The sequence below is a fragment of the Microtus pennsylvanicus genome, chromosome 3, assembly GCF_037038515.1.
Source record: "Microtus pennsylvanicus isolate mMicPen1 chromosome 3, mMicPen1.hap1, whole genome shotgun sequence".
Taxonomy (NCBI): Eukaryota; Metazoa; Chordata; class Mammalia; order Rodentia; family Cricetidae; genus Microtus; species Microtus pennsylvanicus.
In genome coordinates this window covers 81,588,063-81,594,440 of record NC_134581.1, presented here as the reverse complement: position 1 = coordinate 81,594,440, position 6,378 = coordinate 81,588,063, and the positions used below count along the sequence as shown (strand labels likewise).

Genomic DNA, 6,378 nt, shown 5'->3' with positions numbered 1-6,378 from the left:
ATCGTCCTGGAGAAGAGGTTGATGGTAGCCATCTATGGTGCCTGGCCTTGTAGTCTCCTCTTCTTGCCTCTGTCCTCCCGACTTCTCCTTGGCATTCAGGCCTGGGACTGCAGTACCTGCTGAGAGGGGTGGTCCTCTCCCTAGCTATCACCACTGCTAGCACAGACAGGTGTCCCCTGAAGCCTGGACTCCTGAGGTAGGAAGGCTGGCAAAACCTACTGTTATAAGTGGGAGAATAGGAACCTTAGCCCAGGGTAGACATTAATTTACTAACCATCATCACAAAGAGACTGACAACAGACAATATGACAATGTGGCATGACAATTAAACAAAATTGACAAGACATTGCTGTGTGTTAGGTCACGTGATCCCATACACTGTAGTCCAAAAGGGTCATAACCGAATGATCCAATGGTCAGTGAAGAAATAAGAGTGTTCCCTCCCTTCATTTTCCTCTTGTTCTGAGATTAGAAGCATGCCCATTGGATGGCCCTGAGCATCCATACTGTCCAGACACCAGATACCAGATAAACCAGACTTACCAATTGGAGGGAAAAAAAAAAACAGAATAATAAAGTTTGCCAGAAACCAAAGACTGGTGAGTTCCCTCAGAACCAGGTTTGTGCTCCATGTATGGGCCACAAAAATGTTGGGTATGTGGGGATTGTGCAAATATGGGAACACACCACCAAAGTCTGATGAACGAGAAGCAAACTTTATTCCTGGAAAAAATAAAAAAAAAAACCTCCATAGGACACAAAAAGCTTCTCAGTTAGCTGAGACTACAACCAGAGATAGATTTGTAAGGCTGTGAGAAAGGCCAGTTTTTGAACTTCTCCATTTATAGCAAGCATAAGGCAATAACAAAATAATTTTTACAATCTTAAAAAAAACTCAAATACAAATTGCCCCTTTTTTTTTGCAATTTCCATTAACAGAATTTTTCAGTTAAAAATAGTGTTTGTATTTAGTCCATTGTTTTTCCCTGGCATTCCATGATAGTGTTTACCAAGGTTCTGTACCTCCCCTGAAACTTCCAGTTTTATTTAGTAGGGAAGGATATGGGACAATATAAAACCAAAGGGTCAAAAGTCACATACATCCCATCATTTAAAAGTTAACTCAGCTCAGATCAATTTCTGGTCATGAGTGGCCAAGGACATTATCTAAAAGTGGATCCTCCATTTGCAGAGCAACCCTAAGCTCGCTGAGAGCCACTTCAGCCTTAAAAATAGAGTTAAGGGTTGTAAAGTGGAGTAACCTACTGTTAATAGTTAATCCATAAGCTTCTGAGAATGCTGTTGACAGTCTGTTCTCGTTTTCCTTCGCTTACCACTTCATATTTCTTTATATCTATATTCTTATTTTTGGAATCTACATTTTTATATTTTTCTTCTTGGACTCATCACTATTTCAGTTTTCAGGTGAACCGTAAGAAAAGCATACATAGGTCCACCTAGAGAGGAGAAATAGACAAGATCACCTGACAAAATCAGAATCCTGACAAAATTTGGAACATGGACATGGGGGGAAAGGGGAAGGTGGAAGGGAGAGCAGAGGGGAGAACGGAAGAGGGGAGGAGAATTTGAGGGAACGGGATAGATGAGATGGAGGAAGTAAAAGTATGAGAGCAAGGAAAGAGATGTTTTGTTTGAGGTAGCCATTATGGGTCTAGCAAGAAACCTGGCACTAGAGAAATTCCCAGGAATTCACAAGGTTGACCCTAACTAAGACCATAAGCAATAGAGGAGAGGTTGTATGAACTGGCCTTACACTATAGTCAGATTGATGAATACCTGAAATGTCACCATAGAACCTTCATCCAGCAACTGATAGAAACAGAGGCAGAGACCCGCAGCAGACCACTGGGCTGAGCTTCCAAATTCCAGTTGAAATGTGAATGGAGTGAGAATATGAGCAAAGAGGTCAAGACCATGGTGAATCCCTTTACCTGAGCTAATGGGAGCTCACCAACTCCAGTCAGACAGGGAAGGAAGCAGCATAGGTCCAAACTAGACCCTCTGAATGTGAATGATAGTTGTATGGCTGGGACAGCCTGCAGGGCCACTGGTAGTAGCACCAGAATTTATTCCTACTGCTTGTACTGGTTTTTTAGAAGACTGTTCTCTTTGGAGAGATATCTTGCCCAGCCTAGATAAAGTAGTGAGGGCCTCGGACAACCCAAAAGAAATGTGCCTTATCCTCTCTTAAGAGTGGATGGTGATGTGGTGGTGGGGTAGGAAATGGAGAAAGAGAAGAAATGGGAATTTGGGATTGGTATGCAAAATGAAAAAGATAGTTTGTTTTCTTTTTTAATAAAAGAAAAAAATTTTTAAAAATACTATTAATATCCACTCAACAGGGGGAACTTCATGCCTGGTTTTATAAACGGAGTCAACTATGAGTTGCTGATGAAGTCATGGAACATAGAAGATAATCTAATAGAGACTCTTTCCTGAACTAATATAATCTCTAACTGCATACTTAGTAGTGATCATCTCACCCACAGGGAACTGTAACTCTTCCTACATCAGAGGGAGACCACTGCAGGAAATCTGGTCTGATAGAGGAACAACTGATGCCGGGAAGAAGAGCCACAGTGGATCCATCTATAATATAAACCCTCCACTAAAACTGAAGGAACATTAGGAGGAAAAGGAAAGAATGTTCTAAGTTCTAAGAGTCAGAGTCCAAGTAATGATGTGGTGAGATTGTGTTTTCTATTTCTGAGAGGAACATGCCACCATGAGTCTAAACAATATATTTTGCTGCACTAAAGCCGAAAATGAATTTATTTGGCACCATAATGTAGAAAGTAAAAATCGCAGAAGACTCCACACCTAAATGAAGAGCTATAGTCAGTTAATGATGGCTAAGAAGAGAATCAGTCTTCCTATGGATAAATCCCCAAATTAGTATGTATGTATGTGTGTATACATATATATATTACATATAATATATATATTATATTTGTGAATTAAAGGAAAGGATGCCATTGAGTTGAAAAAGAGGTACGGGAAATTTAGAGTGATTAGAGGGAGATGGGGGAATGATGCACTTATAACACTTACATATAAAATTCCAAAAATAAATTAAAAAATAAAAAACATCAAGTTTTTGGAATTAAGAAGGAAGCTAAATATATTTAAAGTATTTTTTATCAAAATTATATATACATATACATCTATATGTATACATAATTCTAGTCATCTTGGGAATATAAATTTCTGACATCCTTTGGTTTATGTTTTATTATGTAAAACAGGACAAATAATATGTACATAGAAAATTGAATTTGAAATTTTTAACTAAAAATTATCAAAGTATCCTAGCAAATGAATAATAGTTATCACAACTAGAATAAAATTAATAATATCAACTCAAACTATGTAAATGTGGAAACATTTCTCTAATAGATAATCCCTCACATTACTTCTGAGACATGAAATTTTTTCTTTCAAGTATTTTCTTCAAGGCAACACTGACATCCTTATTCCTCAGGCTGTAAATCAATGGGTTCAGCATGGGAACAACAGTAGTATAAAACACAGATGACACTTTCCCTTGGTACATCGAACTCATTGAAGATGGCTGTAAGTACGTGAATGCAGCAGAACCAAAGTAGAGAGCAACAGCAGAGATGTGGGAGCTACAGGTGCTGAAGGCTTTGGACCTGCCTTCTTTGGATTTAATCCTGAGGATGCTGGCAATAATGGAGATGTAGGAAGCAGTAATAGTGAGAGGTGGGACAAAAATGTTCACTATACTAAATATTAGAATCAACAAGTCATTAATATAGGTATTAGAGCATGAAAGCTTCAAGAGTGGCAGAAGATCACAGAAATAGTGGTTGATCACATCTAATTTGCAGAACCAAATTCGTAGCATGAAGCCTGTGTTAATTGATGCATTGAACACACTAAATATATACACTGCTAAAATCAGGGAACTATAAATTTTATAGGACATGATTACAGTGTAAAGCAGTGGTTTACAGATAGCCACATAGCGGTCATATGCCATTACAGCTAATGTGTAACACTCTGCAATGCCAAAAATGATAAAGAAATAGAGCTGAGTCATGCATCCAGGGTAGGAGATGAGGTTCTTCTCTGTCAAAAAGCCCACCAGCATTTTAGGGGTGACAACTGTGGACTGACAGAAGTCAATGAAGGACAAACTGCTGAGGAAATAGTACATGGGGTTGCGCAGGTGGGAACTGAGCACAATCAGTGTGATCATGCTCAGATTCCCTGCTACAGTGACCACATAGATTCCAGAGAAGAGGAGGAAGAGGGGCATCTGGAGTTCTGGTTTGTCTGAGAGCCCAGCCAAGAAGAACTCAGTCACTGTGCAATGGTTTCCTGCGGCCATGTTCTTCATTCAGATCCTGAAGGAGTAAAAGAATTGTGTAAGCCAGGTAGTGGTAACTCAAGTCGGTGATCCCATTACTAGGAAGGCAGTAGCAGGCAGATTTCTGTAAGTTCAAGGCCAGCCTGGTCAACTGAGTTAGTTCTAGGAAAGGCCAGGCTACACAAAGAAATACTGTCCCAAATAACACATATGTGTGCATATGTATCTATGTATAGGTGCTGTGTGTGTATATTTATATTTATATGTATATTATATATATATGTATACTATATATATATATAGAGAGAGAGAGAGAGAGAGAGTGTGAAGTTAAAGTTGTCAGAGTGACTTTATTATTATTTTCCATGTACACAAAATACATAGAAAATTGGTTCTGCCTTAAAATATTTTGCTCACTATATAATTACATTAATGGATCATTTAAAGAAGCAAAATTTATCTTTTATTAATTTTAAACTTATCCTTAAAAATAAGGATTTTTTACGTGAAAATATGAATGCCTTTTATATAAAATATCACGCTGTTCAAGCTTTGATAATTTTTGTGATTTCAAAGAAATGTTCATAATCTGAGGATTAGAGTGGGTATCAGTGAGGAAAAGTGACAGACTTGCTTGAGGAAGCAACTTTTCCTAAATAAAGAATTATCAAAAATCTGATTTCTCCAGAGGATTTATGGGTCTCTTTAAAAAAAAAATGTCATTGTTTTTCTAATTCCTAAGAGACATAAGGTATTTAAATTTCCAACTGTGAAGATTAAATGATATCTGGAGCAACCATTACTCTTAAGATTACGTAAAAGATGCACGATGCTTCATTAGGAAGCAGTTTCTGTTTGTGACCCAGTTCTTAAGAGGAAGAGAGTCAGTTAGTAGTGGTTAAATAATGAGGCATGGAGACAAAATACCTGTGCTCACTTAGCAACATAACCCTTGGCTAGTACAATGTATTTTTGTTACTTACCATATAAAGAAATAAGTAATACTGTCATATTATCACCCCAAAATATTTGCAATATAATTTTGCATTTTTATATAATATTGGCACTTCATCAAATAAAAAACCTGCTTTTATACATATTAAAATTAGAGAAACCATCTCAGCTCAGTTCATATTTTTCCCTTTATTTCTCATGAACTAAGAAAGACTGCAATGTAGAAACTCAAACATTAAGGGAAGATACAATGATTATCCTCTATCCTATTGAATTGTGGAAAAATTCATCAATGTTTCTACAAAATGAAACTCTAACTGAATTAGAGGTTAGTTAAAAGGTCAAAAGTTGAAATGTTTTCAAAATCTAGACATTTAAGTTTTACAGAGATAACAACACAAATCTCATGAAAGTTCACAGGTTTAATTAGATGGATAAGATAGAAGGTCTTTAGAAAATATTGAGGAAAGGCTTGGCAGCAATGGAAGATTTCAACTTTAAGATTTCTTATAACCTCACATAAAATTAAAGAAAAGACAAAACATACAATGATGCTGATCATAAAATGAGAGGGGCCAAGAAAGTTAGAGCCAAAATAATGTGGAAGCTATGTGAAAAACTCTTTTGGTGTAATGATTCAGCAAAACTGTGGCTTCAGAGTGAGAGTGGCTGCTTCAACGGCCCCTGTACACTGAGCCTGTACATAGTTCCTCACAGAATTGGTGGTGGTGGGGAGGGATCTGATGCTTCCCCTTCCATTGGTCTTTGGGTTACTCATTGATTCTAGAATGAGGCAAACAATTATGTATTTACCAACATGGCTCCCATCCTCCAATGGATAGTTCTAAACTTAAAATCACGAAACTGACCTCGTTAAGAGGAACAGGTCACAAAACAAAGGGAAAATGTTATAAATATGGTAAAGAGATTTGTGGTGAGGAGAGAGTGTAGTAGGGGGATATGGGACATAAGACGGGTGAGTGATAGTAATAAGTGTGTGTGTGTGTGTGTGTGTGTGTGTGTGTGTGTGTGTGTGTGTGTGTGATTTATTTTAAACATTGATTTTTCTT

General features: G+C 37.4%; 1 pseudogene; it reads right to left on the bottom strand.

Annotated features, from left to right (window-relative positions):
* Positions 1-3,458: 3,458 nt before the first annotated feature.
* LOC142847124 (olfactory receptor 8G18-like) lies at positions 3,459-4,384 on the bottom strand (annotated as a pseudogene).
* Between the last annotated feature and the right edge of the window lie 1,994 nt (positions 4,385-6,378).